This window comes from Mirounga leonina, unplaced genomic scaffold (assembly GCF_011800145.1).
Source record: "Mirounga leonina isolate KUSES-001 unplaced genomic scaffold, KU_Mleo_1.0 Mir_154, whole genome shotgun sequence".
NCBI lineage: Eukaryota > Metazoa > Chordata > Mammalia > Carnivora > Phocidae > Mirounga > Mirounga leonina.
The window spans coordinates 2348739-2357328 of record NW_023270389.1 but is presented as its reverse complement, the minus strand read 5'-3'; positions in this window follow the sequence as shown (position 1 = coordinate 2357328).

Genomic DNA, 8590 nt, shown 5'->3' with positions numbered 1-8590 from the left:
TGAGCCCCTGGGAGCATGGTCAGGAGCTTGAGAACAAGTCTTCAGTTACCCCTGATGCCTGACAGAAGTAGGGATCTCAAAGGGGCTGCACAGCAAAGAGTTCCAACATCCCTGCTGTGGCCGTGGGATGGAGGGTATCAGAGTGGGTGTGGTGAGGAGCGAGGGGAGCACCCCACCCTAACTCAGGGGTATTTGCCCTTCTCCAAAGCCAGGAGACTGGCCCCCGGCCCCAAATTGTGGCTGACAGTAGATATTGTAGTAATCTTGGCCCCCAATATTGGATATTGGATGTTCCCTGATTCGGTTCCTGGGAAAGCAGGACATCTGAGCAGTTTGGCTTCTTGGACTGAGCAGGCCAGGAGCCACTCTCCCCACCTGCATCGTTCCCACCACAGCACGGGAGAAAAGGGATGGGGGCCCTGGGAAGAAGCAAGTGCTGGGGAGGAGTAGAAGGGAGGCTCTCCCAGCACAAAGATGGTGATTGAAATCCTAGGAGAAAGGAGGGGCTCATCTGGGGACACAAGATATTCTTTCCTGCCTCTCTCCCCACCAACACCCCCCAGCAGCTGCAGCTCTGAACCACCAAGGCCTCCTCAGATGTCAGGATGGGAAAGGATGGGTGCTGGGAGGTGGTGAGGGAAGAGACACAGGCAGGCAGGGGACAGGAGCCCAGAACCTGTCTCTGAGCACGGTAGAAGCTTAGAGGCTACCCCCTGACCTCTTTCCTCCCCTTTCCACTTGTGAGCAGCAACAGGGACACTTTCTGCTTGGTCGCTCCCAGAGTTGCAGGGGCAGAGGGCCTCTCGGGTCCCTACCCTCTCGGGCAGTGTCACACTACTCCTTGGGCAGAACTGCCAGAGGGGGAGGTGGGCAGAGGTGCAGGGAGAGGGGGCGGATGGAGGGCGCACAGAAGACTAGGGAAGAAATCCTGAGACTATGAAGAAGGACCCTCAAGAAACAGACAGGGCCTCTTCCTCTCTGGGAGGCTGAGGAAGGAGAGAGTGCGCACAAAAGGTCGTGCAGCCTGGTCAGACAAGACGGGGAGCTGGAGGGGAGGGGTGCAGCCAGCCTCGCCCCGACGCAGGACAAAGGAAGGTGGGGTTGTGAGAGACTGGGGGGCGCACAGGAGTCACGGTGGCCCCTCTTGGAAGCAGCCTCACCTAAGGGAGAGCCCCCAGTGAAGGCAGGTCAAGGGCTGAAATCAAATCATGAACGCCAAGCACTCCGTGAGCGGGAGAGCCCTGCGCCAATGACCCTCGCCGTCCTATTGCAGCACCGCTTGAAAGTTGCTGCAGAAGCACATTGAGTGCCAAGAGTGGCCACGATGAGCTGCAGAGTGAAAAGCCCAGGCGACAAACTATACGAATGCCATGTCTTGCATTTCCATGTACAAACTCAGAAAAATATCTGGAAGTGTGCATGTACAGCTGGGAGATGGGGTTGTGCAGGGCACATCTTCTTTCTGCTTCTCTGTATCAAGCAGTTTCCTTTTAAGAGGAGCCTCCGGGCCCTGGGGGCTGAGGTCCAAGGCTCGGGATGGGTGAGGTCAGACCTGCAGACCCCCGTTCACCCTCTGTCTACTTGCTTGGGCGTCACAACGTCTGACCCATATATGGTCTCCGCGAACATTGTTTCCTCCATGGTCTGGGTGGGGCCAAGGTCGGTTCTCATGAATTTGTGATTGATAGCATGCTTCTGTAACCGCATGGTGTCTTCTACCTGGAAAGATATAAAATGGGTGGGAGACGGAGAAAAGCAGACACTTCTCAGAGAGGCTGGTCAAGTCTGGGCCAACGGCCCCTCCGCTCGCAGTGTCTTTGGGACTACGAAAACTGAGGGCACCTTCCCTCCTCAACCCGACTGGATCACCCTCCACCTGGTTTCCCATGCTCCTTCACCAGGCAGACCCCACCATACCTTCCCCTCCGTGGCTTCCCACACCCTGCCCAACCTCTCCTCCCAGGCTGAGTGTGGGCCACCACACCCCTTGGGCCCGCCCGAACCTTTTTCCCCACTGGGCTCCCACCCTCCTCTCTTTCCCAGCCTGGAAATACCCACGGGGGCGGGGGTGCTTGTGAATCCTTCCCCACTTACTCAGAAGAGCATCAAACACCAATAAGTCCTCACGCTGACAAAGAACTTCCGAATTCCGAGAGACAGAGAACTTGTGTGCTTTAAAAACCTGCTTCAGAGATGAAGTGTTCGGAGGACAGCACTGATGACATCAATGATCTGAGAGGCCAGGTGACCTGCCCGACACCACACAGCCGGTGCCCGGAGCTCCCGCCTCTTCTACCCCCATCTTGCCGGGGGCTGAGAGCAACTCTCGTCTCCGCCCTATGGTCCCCATCTTTGTCTCTACGTTGCATCTTCTCTAGCATGGAAGCCTTCCACTTCTCACTGCAACCCACCTTTCCAGCATCCTGACCCTGCGAGCCCAGTACAAAGCCCACCTTTCGATCGGTCTAGACTCTCCTCTTCCTGCCCACGTGCCACTGTCTCCTGGGACTCCACGTGTGACCCATGCCCTGCCCCCACCTGTGGGCTGAGGCTCTTCCCCTTCCTCATGCTCTTTCTGGTCTTGGCACCTGTGGACACCCAACCACGGCTGGTGTCAGGAGTGGCCTCAGGAGAACAGGAACCATGCTGTGTATTTCTACAAGCAGCGCTGAAGATAAGGGGTTGACCTCCCTGGTATGGGAGGCGGAAGGCAAAAGGAAACACACTGAGTAACCCTGATACAGCAGGAAGAAGCTCCCACCTCTAGGCTGTGAGAACCAGCGAGGTGGGTCCTTTCAGCGTCTAGAAACTCAGAGGTGGGGAGGAGCTGGTGCTGCCCAGCTGGAACTGGAGCAACCTGAAAAGGAAGCAAACAGGAAGAAGCCGTTCCCCACCCCCCACCCCCCACCCCCACCCACGCAGCAGACCTCCCCATCGGCAGAACCTGACACAGACCGGCTAGCTCAGGAGTCTGTGAAGTGCGGTTCGCAGTCGAAGCCCCGACTGCAGTGCACGGCGTAAACAAGGCAGGGTGGGGGCTGGGAGACCAGAGGTGAGTGACCAGCACCGTGGGGGTTATCGTCTACTGAGATTATAGTTCCTAAAATGCACTGAGCACCTACTGCACGTCTGCCCGTGGCCCCTGCTCTCACACAGGGAACAATGTGTCGCGCGTCCTACTAGGGCTGACATTTGGCAGATCAGGACACTGAGGCACAGGGAAGTGAAATAATTGGCCCAAAGTCCTACAACGAATAAATGGCAGAGCTGGGATTCAAAGTCCGAGCCATCCTGGCGTTTCCCCACCACGACCCGCTGCTGACGGACCGGGTGCCCCGCACGGTGCTGGGGGACCCCGGGGAGGGTGGCGAGGGAGCCCTTACGGGCAGGAAGGTGGCCGGGCACCAAACCACCTTGAGCACACAGTGACGCGCTGAATTCACACCCGTGGAGGGTCGGGCCTGCCCTGAGTGCCGCAGTCCCAGCGACGGGCAAAAGCCACGTCCTGCCCTTGCAGAGTGCAAGGTGCCAGGCAAGCACCCTGGGACAGCTGCCACAGGGCAAGCAAGGACCTAGTCCCACTCACCACTTCCCTGCTGGAAGCCCCCCACGGCTCCCCAGTGCCCGGGAGCCAAAGACAAAGCGCCCCAGTGGGCACCCCTTGGCTTTGTCTCCCAGGCTCCCTGCCCTTCCTGCTCATGCGTGCCCAGAGGACACGGCGGCTGTGAGCCCCGCATCCTCACCTACTTTGCTCCTCCACCCTCCTCTACCCATCCCTGCTCCTTTATCTGGAGGATCACCTGTTCCTCCTAAACCCACCTCTTCTCTGAAGGCTTTCTTGGCCTCGTGCAACCTGGCTCCAGGCAGAGTGGCCCACACCCCACCCACCCCGGCTTCTAGTTAATTCCTTTTTTTTTTTTTAAGATTTTATTTATTTTTCAACAGAGGGAGAGAGACAGCGAGAGAGGGAACACAAGCAGGGGGAGTGGGAGAGGGAGAAGCAGGCTTCCCGCAGAGCAGGGAGCCCGATGTGGGGCTCAATCCCAGGACCCTGGGATCATGACCTGAGCTGAAGGCAGACGCTTAATGACCGAGCCACCCAGGCGCCCTAATTTCTATCATTCCGAATTACCTGGGTTGTGTAGCCCTTAAAACTCTCACGTGCTCCAGCACAGAACAGATTTTCAATAGATTTTCAATCAGCCGCTGGATGACTTTGGGACAAAGCAGCTAAGGGCAGAGAGGCAGAGAGGGAACACGGCCTCTGGAGCTAGACCCGAACTGAATGTTAACTAAACGTACTAGTCTGCTCCAGCAAGTCACTGATAGCTTACTTCGAGCCTCAGATGAACTCCTTTGTCAAGTGGGAAGTCCACTGCCCAAGTCCACGGTGGAGCAGGAGGCCTGACGCTGGACATCCGCAGAGCCAGCCTCCTCCTCCTTGCGTGCGGGGCCAGCGGTTTTGATTTGCATTTCCCTGATGCTTAGTGAGGCAGAGCCCCTTCCGTGTGCCTGCTGGCCAACTGTTTGTCTTCTTTGGGAAAATGTCCATCCAGATCCTCTGCCCATTTTTGAATCACATTGTTTGGCTTTTTGCTATGGAGTTTTATGAGTTCTTCATATATTTGGGATCTTAATCCCTTACTGGAGACACGATTTGCAAATATTTTCTCCCATTCAGTAGGTTACCTTTTCATTTTGTTGGTGGTTTCCTGTTCTACAGAAGCTTGTTAGTGTGATGGGGTCCCACTTGTTCGCTTTCGCTGTTGTTGCCTTTGTTTTGGGTGTGAAACCCATAGAGTCATCACCAAGACTGATGTCCTATGCTTTTAATCTCAGGTCTTTAATCCATTTTTTTTAAAGATTTTATTTATTTGAGAGAGAGAGAGCACAAGCAGGGGGAGCTGCAGAGGGAGAGGGAGAAGCAGACTCCCCGCTAAGCAGGGAGGCTGACACGGGGTTCCATCTCAGGACCCCAAGATCATGACCTGAGCCAAAGTCAGACACTTAACCGACTAGCCACCCAGGCACTCCTTTTTAATCCATCCTGGGTTAATTTTTGTTTGTGGTATGAGATTGGGGTCCGGTCTCATTCTTTTGCATGTGGCTGTCCAGTTTTTCCAACATCGTCTATTGACGAGACCACCCTTCCCCCATGTGTATTCTTGGCTCCTTGGTCATAAATTGATTGACCGTAGTGCTTGGGTTATTTCCGGGCTCTCTCTTCTGTCCCATTGATGTGTGTCTGGTTCATACCAGTGCCGTTCTGCTTTGATTACTATAGTTTTGTGATATCGTTTAAATCAGGAAGCCCGATGCCTGCAGCTTTGTTCTTTCTCAAGATCGTTTTGGCTATTCTGAGTCTTTGGGATTACATACACATTTTAGAATTGTCTGTTCTATTTCTGTGAAAAGTGCCATTGGAATTTTGATAGGGACTGCATTGAATCTATAGATTGCTTTGGGTAGTACGGACATTCACCCATGATTTCTCATCACGGCCCAACCTGGATGCCCCCTAAACTGCACCCCCCTCTTAGCCTCCACCCCCTGTCACCCCCATCAGAAGACAGCTCTCTCCCCTGAGGTCCTGGAGGATGCACATGGCTCTGGGCATGACTGCTTTGAATTGCCAAGTCTCTTCCTTGGTCCTGCCTACCTTATGATGCAAGCTCCTTGAGGGGAGAGGACGGGCTTTGAAATTTGGTGTGTGGACTGTATCATGTCCCCTCAAAACTCATTCGTTAAAGACCTAACCCCCGGGACGCCTGGGTGGCTCAGTCGTTAAGCGTCTGCCTTCGGCTCAGGTCATGATCTCAGGGTCCTGGGATCGAGCCCCGCATCGGGCTCCCTGCTCCGCGGGAAGCCTGCTTCTCCCTCTCCCCCTCCCCCTGCTTGTGTTCCCCTCTTGCTGTGTTTCTTTCTGTCAAATAAATAAATAAAATCTTTAAAAAAAAAAAAAAAAAGACCTAACCCCCAATGTTACTGTATGGAGAGATAGGGTCTTTAAAGAAGTAATTAAGATGGGACACTTGGGTGGCTCAGTCGGTTGAGCATCTGCCTTCCATCAGGTCATGATCCCAGGGTCCTGGGATCGAATCTTGAATCAAGGTCCTTGCTCCATGGGGAGCCTGCTTCTCCCTCTGTCTGCCGCTCCCCCTGCTTGTGCTCTCTCTCTCTCTCTCTCACTCTGACAAGTAAAATCTTAAAAAAAAAAAAAGTAATTAAGGTTAAATGGGGTCATAAGGGTGGGGTCCTGATTGGCTAGGACGGGAGTCCTTGTAAGAAGAGGAAGGGACACCTGGGATATCCCCCAGCCCGCGCTGCACGAGCACAGAGGAAGGGCCGTGCGAGGACACAGCAAGAAGGCACCCATCTGCAAACCAAGACGAGAGTTCTCACCAGAAACCAACCCTGCTGACACCTTGACCTTGGAATTCCAGACTCCAGAACAGTGAGAAAACAAATTTCTGCTGTTGATGCCCCCCGCCCCAGTCTGTGATATTTCATTATGGCAGCTCAGAGTAATACATGTGGGGCCTCAGGGAAAGCATCCTGGGCTGGGGCGGGGGGGGGTCACACAAACCGTCTAGCACGCACCTGATCCCTGCCCAGCAGTGTGCAGGGCTGAGGGGCCCCCGACCCCGGCCTCCACAAGCCCAGCCAGAGGGGAGACCTGCAGTGTGGACCTCGCCCCAGCCGTGAGGGAACAGTGCCCCTCACAGAGCCGGGAGCCGGCAGCAAAGAAGGGACCGCACCTGAGCCCTCCTCTTCGTCGGACAGACCCTCTGCTGGCTCGGCACCCACCTAGTGCTGGAATGCCAAGAGGTGTTCTTGCCCCATTTTCCAGAGGGGCACCTGAAGCTTGGAGGGATGGAGCGATTGCCCAGGCTGAAGCCCGGCACGAGGCAGAGGGGATGGTCACAGCCTCAGAGAGACTAAGGCTCTCCCCACACCCCCCATCCAACAGAGGTCGAGGCCCACACACGAGGCTCCAGCTGCTGGGGCTGTGGGTCTGGGCCAGGCCTCCAGACCAAGAGCGTGGGGGTGATTCCATTTGAAAGGTGGAAACTGCTTCTGCTGTAGGGCTTCCGGAAGCCAGCTGGGCGAGCAGGACCGGCCACGGAGCACCAGCCACAGAGGCCCGGCGTCCGACGGGCCGTCACGGTACAGCGAGGTGTTTGGGGAGGATGTCGAGGGCACCTCTCGCTCTTGTCGCCAACCCCTGGGGGCGGGGGCCAGGTGAAGGCGACAGTGTTTCAGGAAGAGGGAGCGGGCAGCTGTGGGGAGGTAAGGCCCCGGCGTGTGGGTGGTGACAGTGGGGAAAGCGCTCCCCTGCCCGGGGCTGGTGGGCAGGTGGCTCTTCGGGCTGCAAGCCAGGTGTCCAGACTCCTTCCTGGGCCCAGGGCAGCAGATAACCCAGCTGTGGGGACCACTGCTGCAGCCCCTAAGCCAGCCCGGCCCCAGCCCCGCATTCCCCTGCAGCTGCCGGTTCCTTCTTACACACATTTGCCACGCTGCTGCCTCTTCTAGAAACACCTTTGTCCGCCTTCTTCCACGCTGCTCGCCCGCCACAACTCCGCACAGTCTCCTCCTCTGACGTCCCAACGCCCCATGCACACATGCACGCCAGGCCAGCCCGGCTCCCACAGCGCCAGCCGCACCACTGTGTCTCATAAGCAAGATCTGTTGGCAGGCACAGCTACCCCCCCGCCCCCCCCGCATCTTGAAGCAAGATCCTTTTGCTCTCTGGGTTCTTGGCACCAGGAACAGTGCCTGGCACTTAGTCCTGGATTGTTGGCTTAAATCACGGTGAAATTAGTAAAGGAAGATCTAGTTTCTAATCCCAACTTCTGAGACACTGAAACACGTGGCCACAGCACTTAACTTCTCTGAGCTTCAGTGTACCCTTCTGGGAAATGGGGGTAATGTTCCCTGTCCTTCATTGGCGAGCATCAAATGAGCAATGGGACTGGTCTCTGGTGTGGCAGGAGGTATAAGCACACTGTTACTTTAAGAAGTCAGCATCGGGCGCCGGGGTGGCTCAGATGGTTGGGCGTCTGCCTTCGGCTCAGGTCACGGTCCCAGGGTCCTGGGATCGAGTCTCGCATCGGGCTCCCTGCTCCGCAGGAGCCTGCTTCTCCCTCTGCCTCTCTCTCTCTCTCTGTCTCTCATGAATAAATAAATAAAATCTTAAAAAAAAAAAAAAGAAGTCAGCATCGATGTTCCAATAACTGCTAATAATGTTGCTTCTGATCACCACCTGCTTCCCCCAGGACGGTCCCTCCCTCCCCCAGGATTGCTGGGTTTTGCCCTAACCCAGCTTCATTATCTGCTGGAAGGTGAAGGATGAGGTCTGCCCCACATCCTTCCTGTTGCAGCCCTGCCCCCTTCACTCCTCATGTGTCCTAAGAGCATAATCCTGCGTAGGAATCTCCCAGGAGCCCGAAGCCCAGGCACCATACTAGGGCTTATCCTTTTGAGTTTGACATCCCCATTGCTACTGCTCTGAACTGAAGCTGAGGGAGAGACAGGGAGGGAGGCAGAGAGAGAAAAGGGAGTCCCGGTCTGGAGCGAGGGAGTGGAGGGA